The sequence below is a fragment of the Leopardus geoffroyi genome, chromosome E2, assembly GCF_018350155.1.
Source record: "Leopardus geoffroyi isolate Oge1 chromosome E2, O.geoffroyi_Oge1_pat1.0, whole genome shotgun sequence".
Classification (NCBI taxonomy): domain Eukaryota; kingdom Metazoa; phylum Chordata; class Mammalia; order Carnivora; family Felidae; genus Leopardus; species Leopardus geoffroyi.
In genome coordinates, this window is record NC_059335.1 from 56,884,287 (window position 1) to 56,903,105 (window position 18,819).

The 18,819-nt window shown below is 49.1% G+C and overlaps 1 protein-coding gene and 1 long non-coding RNA gene across 2 annotated transcripts in view; both read left to right on the forward strand.

Moving 5' to 3' along the window:
* Positions 1-18,819, forward strand: part of CDH13 (cadherin 13) — a 1,038,962-nt gene that overhangs the window by 864,032 nt on the left and 156,111 nt on the right. The gene's annotated exons all lie outside the window — the stretch shown is intronic.
* Positions 5,400-16,654, forward strand: LOC123578340. The gene is made up of 3 exons (XR_006702326.1): positions 5,400-5,411; positions 10,221-10,226; positions 15,339-16,654. It is a non-coding gene; the product is annotated as an uncharacterized LOC123578340 (long non-coding RNA).

Here is an 18,819-nt window from a genome sequence, read left to right on the forward strand (position 1 = left end):
TTATCCGTTCATTCAGGGACGGACATTTGGGTTCTTCTCCCTTCTTGGCTATTGTGAGCGCTTTATGTGCATGTGTATCTTTGAGAACCTGTTTTCAATACTTGGAGTACCTGCCCAGTAGTGGAATTTCTGGGTCGTATAGTAGTTCTATGTTTACCCTTTTCAGGAACTGCCAGACTTCCACAGTGGCTGCACCATAGTACATTCCCACCAGCAATCCACCTGAGGTTTTCAATTCCTCCATATCACTCTCACCAACGCTTATTTTCCTCTTTTTTTTTTTTTTTAAATTAAAGCCATCCTACTGGGTGTGAAGCAGCCCCTTCTCGTGGCTTTGATCTGCATTTCCCTAATGATCGTTGCTCTTGTGCTTTTCTCGTACTCATGGGCCATTTGTATATCGTCTTGCCAGGAATATCTATTCCAGTCCTTTGCCTGTCCTTTAATTAGATGGTGTGTCTTTGGTTGTTGAGTTGTAAGTGCTCTTTATATATCCTGGATCCTACGGGGCGCCTGGGTGGCGCAGTCGGTTGGGCGTCCGACTTCAGCCAGGTCACGATCTCGCGGTCCGTGAGTTCGAGCCCCGCGTCAGGCTCTGGGCTGATGGCTCAGAGCCTGGAGCCTGCTTCCGATTCTGTGTCTCCCTCTCTCTCTGCCCCTCCCCCGTTCATGCTCTGTCTCTCTCTGTCCCAAAAATAAATAAACGTTGAAAAAAAAAAAATTTATATATCCTGGATCCTACACGCTTATCAGACACACGGTTTGCCAATATCTTCTCCCATTCTGTAGGTTATCTCTGGCCTTACTAGCAATGTCCACTGCATTGTATTTCAAATGACGAAACCGCTAATAAACCCGCTTCAATGGCATTTGTGGACAAAACAGTCAAGTACTCCCATATCCGCTGGCCAGTTGCCTGGGTATTTGGAATCAGCCTGCTGGTTAGCTGCAGGTTTTCATTTCCATTCAAACTTTACGCATCTCGGTGCATCTGTGGAGGGATAATGAAGGTCTTGGAGTATGAAAGAGTTAAACAGCCCCTGTCCTCCTGTGCCCACTGACCAGGTCCCCCCTCACCGCTTATGGATGACCACGTCAAAGGAAACAAAGGGGGCAAAAGGGAAAAATGAAATTTCCCAGGACAGCTCTGTAAGGACCCCCGTGTCACGCCTCGGCGCCAATTAACATTTAGCCGAATCCGAGGTTCACACCCGAACCAGCTGTCAGGCCCGGCTCTCCGGAGAAGCCTGCGCTGGGCTGGGACATAAGTGTGGAGACCCACACACTGACATTTAGAGAGCCAGTGAGAGCGTGTTCTTTATTTAGCACATTCTTCTCTTGTAACGTGAGGTCCTCGCAGATGACCCCGCCGGCATTACTAATGGCCATCCCAACTTGGCTCAAGGAGATGGTTGTCTGCCTTCGGGCAGAGCCTGGGACTGGGCTCTCACGGGTCTGCCCTGGTGCATGGGGGTGTTGGAGGGAGAGAGGGGTGAGGGACCACACCCGGAAATGAGCACCTCGTGACACATCCCCGTCGAAATCACACAGACACGTCTAAACACCTCAGCTCCCACATTTTAGTTCTGCTAATAACATCTACTCTTGTTGTGACACCTAAATAATGCAGGTTTATTGTGCAAAATTAGGAAATTAGGACAGAACACAAAGGATGAAATAAAAAACGCATAACCCCACCATTCGGAGATAATTGCCGTTAATGTCTTCATGTATATAATCCTCCTGACCTATTTAACACTTGTGACTATGTCAAGACATAGTTTACAAAAAAACTGGGATCTCAGAGTTCATACAGTTTTGTAGCCTGCTTTTTCCTCTCGACGATGTAATAGATACATTTTCCATGTCATTAAATATTCCCCGAGTAAGCATTTATTTTTAATGTGGGTGCCTCTGGCTTAAACAGCAGCAATACGCCAGCCACTCCTAAACGGGGAGGAATGTCCTGGCATTCTCGACTTGCTCAGACCCTATAGACTCATCGTCTTCTCATAGCCACAGGTCATTTTCCAGGACAGGGCTTAGGATTCCAGGGTGCAGACCCAGCCGTCAGGGTCTGGCTGATTGAGAGCTCTGTCGAAGGTACTCGGCCGCATAGACACACGGCACCTTCTGAGCTGGTTCAAATGCAAATAACCATAAGAGACTCTTAAAAACTGAGAACAAACTGAGGGTTGATGGGGGGTGGGAGGGAGGGGAGGGTGGGTGATGGGTATTGAGGAGGGCACCTTTTGGGTTGAGCACTGGGTGTTGTATGGAAACCAATTTGACAATAAATTTCATATATTGAAAAAAAATAAAGTAGGCATTTGAGAAATTAAAAAAAAAAAAAATGCAAATAACCATCGAAGGTTCCAGGTTCCGGGCTGAAGTACTTCCCCCGGGGAAACAGACAAATGTGAGAGACACATTAACATTATTGTGGGTGTTCCGAAGCAGACGTCTTGCAGCAGGAGGGAGGGAAGGCTTTCTCAGCTTGTGCTGAGGTATATGCTTTGGAGAGACGGAGGAAGCTGGGCTGTGTGTCCAGGCCCGCACCGGAAGTGAGCGGGGAGCAGGGCTGTGTCCAGCACCGTCAGATTCAAAAGGCCACCCCGCCTCCGTCAGGCCTCTGTATTATGACCTCAGCCAGAATGGGGATCCCTGCTGGGCCGGGGGACTTTGAATCACCGAGAGGGAGTCCTTCAGACTCTTGTCATTCTTTCTGATCATAAGCATGTATTAGGCACCAGTGATGTCCAGGGACGGCGCTAACGCGCATAGATTCACAGACCTTGAGAAGCTCACAAGGGAGAAAGGAGCCAGATGTGCAGTGGGGAGAAGGTGGATGCGCATTAAACGTCGGCATGAAGGAGGCACAGGTTGTGCAGGAGAGCGGACTCCCCGTTAACCGGGGCAGAATCAGGACCGGCCTCACAGAGGAGCCACGCGGGGGCTCGCACTTAGACGATGCTAGCCGGAGCCACGTGGCTGGAGGCCGTTCCAGGCCAAGGGAACGGCGTCGGCAAAGGCCCGGAGGGTGTAGCTGGCATGTTGGAGAACCGGGATGTGGAGGAGGGAGGGTGTGGCGGAAAGTGCAAGCACCAAGGGCCTGTGGCGCCCCCCATGGAGTGTGGACGGCGTCCCGGGAGCCGCAGGGAGCCACACAGGGGTTTAGAGCTGAGAAGCACGGCGGCGTTCAGGGGCCGGTGTCGAGGGCCAGTTTTAATGAAAACGTACTTGAGGTGGTGAGCCGGGACGCGGGGACAGCACAGAGGCTGTGGGCGGTGCCCTGCCCTGACGGAGAAGTAATAGAATGGACGGCAGAAGGCAGAGGTGGACAAGGGAAGGAGGTGGGAATTGGCCGACTGGGTAACTGACAAATTGGGTCCGGGAATGTCCTGAGTCTAAAATCAACGCGCCACTGGGCTTTCCTTTTTGTTTGCGTTGGTTCCTCGGCTGCGTAGCAACGTTTAGCATCCCCCCGCCCCCAAGTGTCTGTCTGTGGGAGTCAAGATTCGTCAAAGAAAGAAAAATCCATTCCCCGTAGATAGAGCCGTCCGTTCTGTTTATTTTTAAAATACTTTTACATTGTTAAAATGGAAGGCTTTGATTTTGTATCTATAATGAAATTGGGACAGATTGTAGTCGAGCTGGCGTTGAAGGAATCATGCTTTTTATTGTCTTTGAAACGATGAAAATATTTTCGGTCTTACAAAAATCACAGCTACACTTGTTCATTCATCCAACAAGCCACTATGGGGCATTTGGAAGGCAGGTGTGGTCTCTGCCCTTGGAAAGCTTAATGTTGAATCCTTTATCCAAAAGTGCATCTCAGTATTTGCTCCTGCCTTCAACAGGTGCTCACTGCCTTGAACATCAGTACAGTGAAATATTAACAATGTCAGAAATCAGTTGTCAAGAATTACTTTCAGTAGCTTTTAAATGTTTGGGGCTTCAGTGTCTGTCTCACGTGTCCCTGCCTCAGGACCTTTGCACTTGCTGGCTCAGCTCTCTGGATTGCTCTTTCCCGGGACATCCATGTGCCTCCTCCTTACTCCCTTCATGGCTTGAATCAGATGTGACTCCTCAGGCCACCTTGTTTAAAATTGAGCCTCCACCCTAACCCCCAGAACTCTCTATTCCTCATCTTATTTAATCCCTCCCCATAGCGATCATCTGTGTTGATCTTATTTGCAACTGTCTCCTCATCTAGAATGTAAGCCCAGGGAACAGGAGATCTTGGTGGCTTCTGAGTATGGTTCTCTCCCCACCAGCTACAGGAGCCGAGCACCTGGCCCTCCATCAGCTCTCAGAAAGTATTTGTGGAATGAATGAATGAGCCCTCTCTGAGCCTCGGGATCCTCACCTGAAGCCTGGGGGTGGGCAGGGGGCTCACTAAGATGTGAGTGAAAGGAGAGTGAGGTGGAGGGTGGCTCAGGATGCTCGGGCGGTGGGGACAGCCACCAGCACTGTGGGCACAGCCAGGCTGCCTCGGCAGGACAGTGCTCAGCTGGTGTCCCCTTGCTTTATGCACGTGTTCCCTGGCTTATGCAACCTTGGACTGAATACTTTGGGCCCGTAATGCTATGAAGAAGTTTTAGGAGTGAAGTTCTAATGCCGTAAGCGTCACTTTGGAAAGGTTTTTGTGTTTGTTCTGTTGTTTTCCTTTCTTCTTAACACTGTGCCTTTTTTTTTTTTTTTTTAATTTTTTTTTTTTCAACGTTTATTTATTTTTGGGACAGAGAGAGACAGAGCATGAACAGGGGAGGGGCAGAGAGAGAGGGAGACACAGAATCGGAAACAGGCTCCAGGCTCCGAGCCATCAGCCCAGAGCCTGACGCGGGGCTCGAACTCCCGGACCGCGAGATCGTGACCTGGCTGGCTGAAGTCGGACGCTTAACCGACTGCGCCACCCAGGCGCCCCAACACTGTGCCTTTTAAAATGGGAGGCATTGCACTTACATTTCTTCAGCAGGAAAAAAAAATCATAAGTATAGATCACCCAAAATAGGAGTAAAAGAAGAACGTTCATCTGCAATTTCCACGATACTGAGCAAATGTGTTAATGAGTTAATGAGTTGATGTGTGTGCACTCATGTAGATAGATGGGGAGATTTCCATTTATAGACATGTGTGCACGTATGTACATGTAGATATCTATATATATGGAGAGAAGGAGGCCACATATGTACATGTACTTTATAAAATAATTAGGTCAACTAATATTAAAGAAATACAGGGGCACCCGGGTGGCTCAGTCACTTAAGCATCCAACTTCAGCTCAGGTCACGATCTTGCGGTTCATGAGTTCGAGCCCCACGTTAGGCTCTGTGCTGACAGCTCAGAGCCTGGACCTGCTTCAGATTCTGTGTCTCCCTCTCTCTCTGCCCCTCCCCGACTTGTGCTCTGTCTCTCAAAAAATATATAAATGTAAAAAAAAAAAAAAATTTAAAGCTTATGTAACTGGAGGCGCCTGGGTGGCTCGGTTGGTTAAGCATCCAACTGAGGTTCAGGTCATGATCTCACAGCTTGTGAGTTCGAGCCCCGTATCCGATCCTGTGCTGACAACTCAGAGCCGGAGCCTGCTTTGGTTTCTGCCTGTCCTTCTCTCTCTGCCCCTCCGCCATGTGTGCTCACTCTCTCTCAAAAATAAATAAATACACAAATACATAAAATCTTTAAAAAGCTTATATAACTGTCCAGGATTTATCGAGCCTCCATTCTGTGGTTTTTTTTTTCCTCCAATGATAGCTTCCACTTGTTAAGTTCACCCTACACAGTAGGTCACGTGACCGGTGGTGTTGAGGGATTACCCCATTCCGTCCTCATAGTAGACCTGGAGACAAGCTGAGACCACATCCTTTTGCAGACCCAGGGGACCTAGACATCAGAGGGTGTGATTTGTCCGCAGTCACACGGTTGTTGCAGAGCAGAGAGCTGAAATTTATCTCTTTCTTTCGGCTTTAAAATGCACACTATGTTCGCTGTGCCACGAGCCAGCGAACACAAATCATTAACACGTGGCTCCTACCTCCAAGCGTCTCACAGCGGGGCGGGAGGGACAGAGGTCGGTAGTGCGTTGTGACGCAGTGTGATGGGTGCCACAAAGGGGCTGTGGAAAGAGCTCTTCAGTCTGCTTTGGAGGTTCCAGCAAGGCTGCAAAGAGAAAGTGACGCTCGCTCTGGCCATTGAGCAGAAGTTTGCCAAGTTCAAATGTAGAGAATTGCATTCTGGGCAAAGGGAGCAGATTCTGCAAAGGTGGGGTGAGTGGACCACCCACATATCCCTCAAACGGTGCCCAGGCGCTTCTGTAGGATGCAGTCGTCTGATGTTAGAGGATGTCCTGCCGTCAGTATTTTGCACACAGGAAGTCAGCCTGAGAAATCTCTCGCTGGCCAGGGAACGGTTATAGCTTCACCCGGGGCTGGCCTGGGGGGGGCCTCTCCCCAGTTGCTCTCAGTTTGTATTCTCCTTATCACGGGAAGTAGCATCAAAGTGAGCTGTGACCGTCACCCGAACGGAGTCAAGGGCAGTTAGGGATAGTGAGCAGGCTGGAATGATATGAGAGTCCTTTTCAAGAGAGAAGCGGCCCCGTGGAACGTGGTGGGGACGAGAGAGGGTAGGTACCAGGCGGCTCCAGGTGGCTTTGCTGGGTGGAGAATGGCACCGTCCACAGGACAGGAAAGGAGTGTGCTTGGCTCGAAAGGCACGGAGTCTGCTTCGGGACGTGCTGTTTGTGGTGCGTGTGAAGCCCTTGGCCAGGAATGTCCAACAAGCCGTTAGTTAGAAGTGTGGACCTGGGCGTTAGGAGAGATGTGGACGTAAAGCAGATGGGTGGTGACTGTAGCTGTCGGAACCAAGGGCGGCAGCTAGACCAGAAGCTGTGGGGACAAATGGGGTCTCCAGTAAGGCAGACCTTTAGAGACTTGGGGGAAATTCCTCAAAGAGCTGACCGTGACTGGCAACCTGTCCGGAACAAGCCCCGTCCTTCTCAGCCCGACTCGTACAGGCTGGTGTGAACGGCTGGGAAATGGGGCCCCGTGTTTCCAGCATATGGTGAGTGCTCTCTGGATGTAGCCATGAATGTGACACTGACAGAAGGTCTGTGTGGGACCCAGCTGGACTGGCCAGGAATGAGGACTTGTGGAGGCCCATGGGTGGGGCTTAGAACCAGGAGGGAGAACGGGACACAGAGGAATGTTCCCATCCCAGGGCCGAGTTCTGTCCCCCCTCACTGGGACCAGGGCTGAGGCCCTGGGATTCTCTCCCAAAGAGACTGGTAACAGAGACCAGGTCTCCCCCCACTTTGAAAGGAAATCTGGACAGAGGAAACAGAGGCAATGCAGAAAACTCAATTTATTATTATTTTTTTAGTAAAACGGGAAGGAGCCCTCCAAGGGCATTTTGCGGGTTTTATTATTTGTGAAGGAAAACACCCTCGTCTTTGTCAGCATTCTGTCTGCCTGAGAGGCTGAGCCAGTGAAAGGCAAGCCCAGATGTTAATCCTAACATTTGACTTCTTGTTCCTTGCTCAACTAACATTCAAGGGTGCTAATAGGCTTAGCTCTTCTCAGCAGAGCCAAGGCAATTTCAAGCACAAAATGAACGATGAAGCCAAGATCACAAAAGGGCCGCTGGTGGGAACAGGGCTGGGGAATCACAGTTCGTTAGGTGGTCTTGTCCCAATAATGCTGAAGGAGGGTGATCCAAAGGACCGATGGTGCCAGATGTGAAATCAACGGGAGAGCCTTCCAGAACAATCCGTGGCCGAGTCGTTCTCTTTGCCCTTTCTCTCCGGTCTACGAATTTGCTTTCGGAACCACAGCAGTGGCATAATTGGATTCCATCTTGTGTGACTTTCTCCCCCCTCAGATGATTTAGAATTAGTTCAATTTATTTTCAAAGAGCATAACCCAATGACAGCATGATGGCGGTGTCTTGAATTGCTTTCCTGTCCACGGGTGGAGTGGGTGGGTGTCAGTGCTGATTCATTACTCTCTCAGCGGGCTCCTTTGTTTCGAAAGCCACCTGGAATTATTACCAGCAATAGAGCTCTAAACCAAAGTAAGCTTTGCATAAAAATGCATTTGACTTAAGGGAAAACGCACGATCCTGATTAAAAGTAACCCCCGGACGGCGGACTTGATCAGGAGATCACGTCTGAAGGGGAGCACGGTCCGTGACAGGGTGGCCGAATCCGGCTTGGACTGCGCTTTTCTGAGAGGAGCAGGGGACACTGATTAAGCACCTGAAATTAATGGCCAGGGGCCATTAACACGCAGGGGACCGGTATGTAGACAGAGGTTGTAAAGCTGAAATTGTACCGAGTTGCACACACTTAGAACCTAATTTTAGAAACATCCTCCAACCCTTGGTGGGCATCTGCGCCTTTGTCATTGGGAGTCAGTAATTGAATTTTCTGGACGTTTTGACCAGTGTGTAACTTTGTGAAGCCGATTACACAGCAGAACGCAATGCTTAGTCTGACCTTAAAAGCATTACCTTCTGCTGTGTGATTGGAAAACATGCAGAGAGGGCCCGCCCTTCTCACTGCACTTGATCTGGGGGAGAGCAAAGGAAAAAAACCCACCTCACTATTCCATGTAACCTAATAAGATTCATTTAGATTCTATGCAGATCATTTAATAACAGATTTCGTAAAACCTTAACATAAGGAGCCACCATAAAACGTATTATCTTTTATTACCCATACAGAGAATGACATTTTAGATGGTAATAAATCGAAACCCAAGAAAAGCTATTTGCTTTCTCAGAGTGCTTGGTGAACACCAGAGATACCGGTTTCCCGACATTATGCGGTGGCAGATTCGGCCCCCCAGGGTCACCTGTGACAGCCCCCAGCTGAGTTTGCTGAGGCCCGTCTGAGCAACATTTTCTTGTCCCCTCCCCCGCTTTTTCTGGAAAGGTCATTCCGATCTAAACCTCACTGCCGAGGATTCGGTCGTCCCACCTTTACGGTCCCCACTCTTCCGTCTTAGACAGCCCAGGAGTCGTGACGAGCCAGGAGCTGAGCCCGGGGTTGGGGCCAGCCACGGGGTATCTGCCATGAGGTTGAGGAGACCCCGGGCCACCAGCACCAGAGCATGCTAAGACCTCCCTTGATGTGGATGCCTCTCCAGGGGTAGGGCGGGGAAGGACTCTCCCTGCTGGTTCTTGGAAAGCCAGAGGCTGGTCAGCCTACCCTGCTCTGCATAAGCCGGCCCTCCAGAGACAGTTCAGGACCTGCCTTTGGACCGATACCCTCTGCAACCCAGGAAAGCAACCATCAGGCGAAGTTTTCTGTTTAGTGATCAGCCTAACCATCCCTTGATTTATTCATTCATCAAAAATTAACGGAACGTGCCAGGCACTGAACGGGCTGTGTGACTTTTTCCTGAGGGGTTTAGAAATCATTCCGTTTAGTTTCAAAGAGTATAACCCAATGACCACATAAAGGCAGGGTCTTAGGGCCTCAGTCCCTCAGCAGCCAGGCACTGGGGATATAGCAGGAATAAGTCAGAGACGGGGTCCTCAGTCCCACCGAGGTCTATAGCGAATACTCCGAAAATGACTCACATACCGGAAAACACATATATTGAAGAGAAGACTCTCCAATACACCAATTTGGTATTGGCCACTTGGTAGATGGGAGGGTCTGGAGGGCCGTAACCAATGACCACAAAATCTGTGGCTTCAAACAACACACAGTTCTGGAAGCCAGAAGTCCAAAATGAGCTTCACTGGGGTAAAAACCAAGATCTCAGAAGACTGGTTCCTTCTGGAAGCTCTAAAGAGCAATCAGTCCCCTTGCCTTCCCTGCCTTCCGGAAGCTGCCTGCACTCCTGAGCCCACGGCCCCTTCCTCCCTCTGTAAGACCAGCAGTGTAACTAACATCTTCAAATTTCTCTCCCTCTCCTTCCCTTCCTCCCGAGACCAACACATGAAGAGGAAGTCAGTCAGTAGTCAGGAAGTGTCAGTAAGTCAACCAAGAGGGAAACATCCACCATAATGGATAGTCAGGGCTAATGCAGAAGTGACTTCGGGAAGAGCAGGAAAAGTTTAGGGAGGAAGCAACATCTAAGGAAAGTGTATACAACTTTGGACAAGAAGCTTTCCGGGGGGTGGGGGGGAAACATGTGTAGACACGGCCTCCCAGGCAGAGGGCACAGTGTGAACAAAGATGTAGGAACGGCCCAAGCTGGTAGAACGGCACAGAGTCCGGTGTTACGGGAATGTACCTGGGAGTGAGGAACGCTAGGAGGTCGGGCCGTGACAAGTGTGTCTTGTGTGCTTGAGGAACTTGACCACTATCCTGTAGCTGCTGCAGAGCCCCTGAAGCATTTGGAGGAGGGTCCTGCGGTCAGGTGGTTGTTTCGATGGCTTGCTCTGGGTGGCGTGGAGTGGAGAGTGGTCTAGAAGGTAGCAGAGGGGCTGGTCTGGGATCTGCTGGAATAAGTCAGGTGAGAAAGACGGGGGAGCTGGAAGTCAGGCATGGCAGCGGCGGTGATAGAGAAAGGGGGTGTCCTCCAGAGGGAGTGGGGCCAAATCAGCACCCACCCACTGGGGGGGTGCAGGGGAACTTCCGAGGACCCCCCGGGGGCCAGCTTGAGCTGAGGGCCCAGGAAGAAGGTTGTGTTGCCGGGAAAGATGAGCTGCCATTAGCCCACGGAAGCCGAGGGAGAACATCCCCACTGAGACGTCTAGCAGATGATTCTGGAAGTGGATGTCTAGTGTCTTGAAGGGAGCATCTTTTTTCTAGAAAGGGCAAGGAAAGGCAAAGTTTAGCAAACAGTGCTTCCTGGTTTTCATTTAAATTGTATCATACACAGGTGAGTTTCAGTTAAAATCTCTTCGAGGGCAGGTTGACCTGTCCTCAGCAAATGCTCGTTGGGACGGCGCTAATCAAAGTGTGGTCTTCAACCTTACCAGCCTTACCTAGAAACTTCCTGGAAATGCACCTCCTTGGCCCTAGCCTGGACCTCCTGAGCCATAAGCACTGGAAGTGGGCTAAAAATCTGTGTTTTGGGGCGTCCACCAGGGGATCCCGATACGCGCAAGCCCAAGAAACCCCAACTCAGACAATATGTCTAAGCACCTACCCTTAGCAGGCATAACGTTGCCGTGACAATTCAGGGCCAAAAGGTTGGAAAACACAGGCTAATGGAGTCAACAGTGGGCTGTGGAAACATAAAAACCATAAAGAAAGAGCACCTTAGGTTTAATTTTCCTCCAACTTTTAGGATCTGTATTTTCTTGTCTCTGACTGATAAAAGTGAGAAATTCTCAGGATTCCCTTACTCTGTTGCCTCCCTGGTAAGGGAGGTTGTGAGCCTTGAAGGCAGGCCTGGGCCGAATGATCTTGGAGACACTTTCAAGAACCCATAGGCTGTATCTTGTCACCTCGCGAAACTGACTCCAGCCACGCCAGTGACCCTGTCTCAGCTGGCCACCTCCATGCTGGTTCCCAGGCTCTCCTTCCCGCTCTGAATGCACGCCCCCATCACACTCACCCTCAGAAACTCAGCTCCAGCCTGCACTTACCCCAAGCCCCTGAGAAGCCACCATAGCCCCCACCCCTAGCTGCACCTGTCACACCCAGACCCACTGACCACACATTCCACACGTACCACCTAGTGCCTTGTGGAGTCGCTTGTATGCGTTTTATATGCAGCCAGGCTCTGAGTTCTTTGAAGCTGGGGATTATATTGTATATTTCTTGTTCCCACAGTGTCCTGACCTGAATCACAATCAGTCTTCAGTTGTTATTGAATGATGGAATTTAATAGCATTTAGGATTAATAGCCTCCCATCTTCTCTCATAGAAATTCACTTCCACATCAAGACCCCATCTCTGATCCTGTAGTAGGATATTCTTTTTCGCAGGAATGTGTCCTTAACGCCCCCCACCCCATGTCCGGGTCAAGTGGCCTCTTCTGTGTGATGCCACAGCATTCTTCTTACTCCCACCTTACCCTACTGAAATTAAGTGGGGATTATTTCCCTTTTTTTTTTTTAACTTTATTTATTCATTTTGAGAGAGAGAGAGAGAGAGAGAGAGAATGAGCAGGGGAGGAACAGAGAGAGAGATAGAGACACAGAATCCAAAACAGGCTCCAGGCTCCAAGCTGTCAGCACAGAGCCGGACACAGGGCTCAGACTCATGAACCGTGAGATCTTGACCCAAGCTCAGATCGAGAGTCAGACACCTAACCGACTAAGCTACCCAGGTGCCCCTCTGGGGATTATTTTGAACTCCACATGGCCACCTTTCCTTATCACTGCCATCTAGCACAAAGTCTCATGCATAGTAAGTGCTCAATAAATGTTTGGTAAATGAAATAACCCCCATATGGCCTTCCTGACACCCCGTGTTCCAACCCCCTTCTCGTAGATTTTCACTGGCACACTTAGGATAATATTCATCTCGTCGTGCCTTGATTCTTGTTTATTTATCTAGAATATAAATACACCAAAACATCTCATCCGAGCAGAGTTACCTGAACCTAGTAAGACATTGTATGAATGGTTCAGTGGCATCAACCTGAATGTCACACGTTTACCATCTTGGGTCTAAAGAGGGTGATTTTTCCAAGTACGCGATGAGTGCTGTTGGCGGTTTATTTACCGTAACTCATCAGTAACATCGGAAAACATACACTGCTCCTGGATATGTTTTATTTGATTTTGGTGTCCCTCCACCTGAAATCTATCACTTACGTCATCCCAACGACATATTTCTAAGAGGCAGTGTTTATTTCCCTTGTCGCTTCCCCACCCTGCCAAGCTTTGTCGGCAGCCAGTAAATCTGGGGAAATGGGCTCGGCCTTCTCCTTACCCAGAAGACCCCAGCCGGGAATAAAAACACAGCAGGCGACAGCCAAGAACATGAATGTTCGCATTAGCACCGAGGAGCAAGGTGAACGGAGGCCTAAGGACGAACACAAGTCAAATGGACTCACGCTCTCTGTGGGAAGATAGAAGAAAGGCGCTCAGCGTCTGCGGTGGGAAGAAGGCACAATTTACGAGGAAATGTATGTGGTTCCTGTTGGATTTATGGACTGCCTATCCCCCGTGTTATGTGGCCAGAGTGGATAAATCAAACGCCAGACAGACAGCAACTCGTTCTGCTTCAGATAATGTTTTCACCAATCTGTTTGCAATATTTATAGACCAGGTGCCTGGTGCAGCTAACCTGGAGAAGAATGTGTGGTCCCTGATCAGGTGCCATGTTGTTAGGAGTCTTGCAATGCTCAGCTTGGGACAAGTCAATGAATAAATAAATAAATGAATCACATTATATCTTTGCTGTCAATCTCATGTTAATATTTCTCATTAACAATACCTTCCGTGTTAGACAACAAAGGTATTTTTTTGAAGATCTTTTTAAAATTTATTTCAACTTTTTTTTTTGAGAGAGAGAGAGAGACAGAGCATGAACAGGGGAGGGGCAGAGAGAGAGGGAGACACAGAATCCGAAGCAGGCTCCAGGCTCTGAGCTGTCAGCACAGAGCCCGACGTGGGGCTCGAACCCACGAACCATGAGATCATGACCTGAGCTGAAGTCAGACACTTAACCAACTGAGCCACCCAAGTGCCCCAATGTTACACAACTAAGGGATTTATTGAAAAAGACTGCTTACAGATTTCCTTGACTCCTGTAGCCCATTGATAAGCTAGAGCCTGCTGTCACTGGCTCAAAATAACCGATTGTGTCCACAGTAGTCTCTCCTTACCTGCTGGGAGATGTTCCAAGTCTCCTAGTGGACGCCTCAAGCCACAGATGGTCCTGAATCCTACGTAGATTATGTGCTTTCCTGTCCATACCTGTGATAAAGTTTAACCTATAAATTAGGCACAGGAAGAGATCAACAACAATAATAAAACAGAACCATTAAAACAATAAATACACTGGAAGTCATGTGACTGTGCTCCCTCTACCCCAAAATATCTTATTGTGACCACTGCTCTCCTTGTGGTGACCTGAGATGATAAAATGCCCACATGATGGGCTGTAGTGAAGTGAATGACAGAGGCATCTGATGTGACGTCAGGCTGCTGTTGGCCTCCTGACACCGTGTCAGAAGGAGAAGCATTCGATTCCAGACCAAGGTTGGCCACGGGTAACAGAAACTACAAAAATCAAAACCAAGGATAAGGGGGATCGCTTTCCATCTGTGCGATCAACCACATCATGTCGGTAGCTCGAAATCAGCCACAGGAGGAGTATTTAAGCCACCAAAGTTGAACAACATCACAAATCAGGAGAACCTGTTGCTAAGCATTACAGACAGACCACTCTGTGTAATTCATTATTTTGGTAAAACATATCCATAACTGACTAATTCTTGTGTAACTCTGATGTGCCAGGCACTGAATCAGGACCTGGGAGATAAAGCTCTCAACAAGACCGGATCCCTGACCTCCTGGAGCTCCAACGGGCAGAGTTAAGACAGCCAATAAACAAACAATCAATAAACAAGAATATGACAGACTGTGATTAAGTGCTGGGGGAAAACTGGATTTGTTATTTATTGTTGCATAACAAATTACCCCAAAACGTAATGACTTCCAATCACAGATATTTATTATCTCATGATGTCTGTGCTCAGGAGTCTGGACACGTCTCAGCTGTGTCCTCTACCTGGGGGGGCTCTCACAAAGCTGCCATCCGCACGTTCGCCCCAAATCTGCAGCACCATAAGAACGTGTGACTGGGAAGGATCCATTTCCAAGCTTGTGCAGTGGTTCTCAGCAGCATCCAATACTTTTTAACTATTCCCGGAGGCCACACTCCGTTTCTTGCCATCCCTTTAAAAGACTCTCCAGAAGCTTCTACCGCATGGTAACGGCAGCCATCCGGTGAGCACTTCATGCCAGCCTCTGTGCTTGGCACTGTATGTTAACACTCTGGAAGTGGTATCATTCTCCCCATTTTGCAGGTGAGGAAACTGAGCAAAAGCAAGTTAAGACACTCGACCGGATGGCTCAGCTACTAACTGGTGCGGTCAGTTCCTAAGTGCTTGGCAGTCAGGTCCCTGCCTTCTTGGCGTTTCAGTGCAGTGAAGAGGGAGCAGTGGCCAATGAGCAGGAATGAGAGTGGAAAGTGGCGGAAACTCCCAAGATGGCGGCCCGACCGCGAGGGGCACTGTGGCGCTGCATCCCCTGCATCCAAAAGCCAGCTCGTGGCTTTTGTCCAAAGCTTTCCCTGGACCATGACCGTGAGTGAGCTGAGAGCGAGCTCTTGGCACAGTTGGGCCATGCACGAAAGTGCTCTATATCTTTTGTCAAAGATTCTGGGTTTCCCAGATCTGTGGATTGGATTCCACCTCCTTCAGAAGAAGTTCAGAATGCACTACCACAAGAAAGTCATGTTATGGATGGAGTCGAGCTCCACATTCAAGCTCAAAGACCAAAAGTTTTGCAAGGGCATCAAGCATCCGACGAAGGGAAAGATTTTTGAGACTTGTCCTACCTACCCATTACATAAAGTCAATAAAAGTGAAAGAAAAAGAAAGAGAGGTAGAAATGTCAACATTGAGAGAAAGCGGGATGCCATGGGAAGAAATCCAGTTGGGACAAAGAGTAAAGAGAAATGTGGGGATGTGTTCAAGACAACGCAGGAGAATGACGGGGTGCCGTGTGGGTTAATGGCAAAACCTTTTTCCATGTATCTTTTATCTGTTGATTTCCCCCACAGCTACCATTATGCTTGTTATTAGCGATAAATGTTCCGTTAAATGCATAGTCGTATGAACGTCGCCATAAAACATCAAAGGTCCGGTGATTGATTATGTGCCATACTTAATGACATGGCTTGATTCTTGTTTTTTTCGAAATGAAATGTTTGGTTTTTAAAATAGTGTGATGTGTGAACCTGGCCTGTGTCTGTGGAGATACGCCCAAGGTTTTTTTCTTGTAGACATAACATCTTCCTTTTGTTCTTGGGAATATCTATTCACTGGTAGCTAGTTGACATCCAGGGGAAGATCACAAGTGCAGGACTGCAGAATGCAAACCAAGAGAGCAGCCTGCCTCTCTTAGATATGTCTTACAGATCAAATAACTGAAAATAAAATCAGAGAAGCCAATTTAATGTTCCCGGTTTTGACACAGTACATTTCTTGGTCAAAATAAAATCCTATCTCCTTGAGCTAGAGCTCCCCAAAGTATAAGCCATTGCCCGAGAATAAATGACTCTGGTTTGGAAATGCCACCGATATGCTCAGACCTTTGAGATATAATTTAGTTCAGGGCAACAGTAATATATCATCATTAACGATAATGAAAGTAAATCGCCCACCTTGTTTGCTGTGTACTGGCTAGGTGGTGGGGTCAAAAGCATGGTCCTTGCCCTTGAAAACTTTGTCATCCACTTAGGGAGATAGTAAATGGCCATTCAGAATAAAACCAAACAGGAAACATAGCCTTCATATTAGTCAGGGTAGGCTAAGCTCCTCTGTGAACTTCCCTTAAAGCCAAAGAATGCTTGGGGAGCCTGGGTGGCTGAGTCCGCTGAGCCTAAGACTTTGGCTCACGTCATGGTCTCCCAGTTCATGAGCTTGAGCCCCACATCGGCCTCTGCTTGGTATTCTCTCCCTCCCTCTATCTCTGCCCCTCCCCTGCTTGCATACGTGCGCGCTGTCTCTTTAAAAATAAATCAGTAGAAACTAGAAAAGCTAAAGAGTGCTTTGTTTTTGGAGACCCAGGCCTCTTCCTTTCTGGGAAACGGGAAACGTGGAGGATCACGTGGGAGGTTTGGGGGCCGCCCCAGGGTCACTTCTGCCCGTGTTCCGTTGGCCAGGATCGGCCCCCCTAGTTCATCTGGCTGGATGCCCTGGGATCAAAAGACCCAGGATTTGGTGACCCGGCAGCATTGGCTTACCACAGGTCCCTTTGGGTGCAGGCCACCGAGACCGATGCTGGCTGGCTATGGGGTCGAAAAGACTTCTCCTGAGCAAACCCTGGAGCGTGTTCCAGAATCGAGGGAGAAGTCAGAGCCAGAAGGCTGTACGATCCCCGATCTCAGCAATGCAGCTCCTGTCCTTCTGGTAGAGCAGCACCTTCAGCCTAACTCAGGCTCAAAGGCTCTTTCTTTCTTTCTTCTTAAATTTATTTGTTTATTTTGAGAGAGAGAGAGAAAGCACGAACAGAGGAGAGGTGGGGGGGGGGGGGGAGAGAATCCCAAGCAGGTTCCATGCTGTCAGCGCAGAGCCTGATGAGGGGCTCAGACTCATGGACCGTGAGATCGTGAGCTGAGATGAAACCAAGAATTGGATGCTTGACTGACTGGGCTACCCAGGTGCCCCCTAAAAGGCTCTTTCTACTGGAGTTGACCACACTGGTGTCCCCAGTGAGCCCTAAAAGAGCCGGGAGACTTAAACACAAGCATCAGGTGAGATCCTTGTCCTGAGAGTCATCAGCTTGGTCTTGAGAGGACAGTGAGGCTTCCCTCCCCTGTGTTCAGTTCACCCACCAAGAGAAGGAACAGCTGGACCGCTGAAGGTCCCCCAGAGGCAGGGTGCCTTCCTCACGGGCAGAGAGGAGTACCACGGTGGAAGGGTCCTCCCAAGACATTCAAGAAGGCAAAATCCTTCTCCTGAGTCTGGGAGTAACGTGGAGAGAGGAACGTGAAGGAGGCAAACATAGACACGCGGCCACGGGGACCTCTTTCTCTGCATCAGCCGTCCTTCCTGGTGAATGGGGCAGCTGTGGGCTGCTTAGGAGTCTTTTCCAGCAGAGGAGCAAGGTCGAGTGATGGCCGAGAAGTACAGAAATGAGCGCACGTACGTGTATTTCACTTAAGAGTTACCACAGGAGCTAGGGATTTATGGAAGGCTTCCTGGAGAAGGCTCAGCTGGCGTGGGAGGGACGTCAGAGCTGAGTGGATACTATTTGTGTAAGAGCCAAGGGATTCAGGTGCCACTATCTTGTCAGTCTTTCCGCTTTCAAAGGAGGTTGCTTCATTATTGTTAATGTTGTCATTTGCAAAAACAGTAATGTTTATCACAGAAAAAAAAAAAAAAACCAGATCCCCAAATACTGATAGCCCAGTAGACTTGTTATCTTAAGAGTTGCTTTTAAAGAAGAAAACTGGAGGGGGCGGCACTTGGGGGACTCAGTTGGTTAAGCGTCTGACTTCAGATCAGGACACGATCTCATGGTCTGTGAGTTCAAGCCCTGCATCGGGCTCTGCGCTGACAGTGTGGAGCCTGCTTGGGATTTCCTCTCCCACTTTCTCTTCCCTTCCCCCCCTCCCCACTTGTGCTCGCTCACTTGCTCTTTCTCTCTCAAAAGAAATAAATAAACTTAAACAAATTTTTTTAAAGAAAACTTGGAAACAACTGGATGGGTGACCATCCCGTAAGGAAGGGTTGCATGAATGACGGTAGCTGTTCTACAGGAGATAACAAGAATAGACAGATCAATAATCACTAAGGGTGGGAGTGATAGGGCAAGGCAGCTTGCACAGCTGTGTCATTGGTATCATTTGTTTAAATATGTGTGCATATAGGGGTGCCTGGGTGGCTCTGTCGGTTGAGCAACCGACTTCAGCTCAGGTCATGATCTCGCATTTCGTGGGTTCGAGCCCCACGTCAGGCTCTGTGCTGACGGCTCAGAACCTGAGCCTGCTTCAGATTCTGTGTCTCCCTCTCTCTCTGCCCCTCCCCTGCTCACACTCTGCCTCTCTCTCTCAAAAATAAATAAATGTTAAAAAATTTTTGGGGCGCCTGGGTGGCGCAGTCGGTTAAGCGTCCGACTTCAGCCAGGTCACGATCTCGCGGTCCGTGAGTTCGAGCCCCGCGTCGGGCTCTGGGC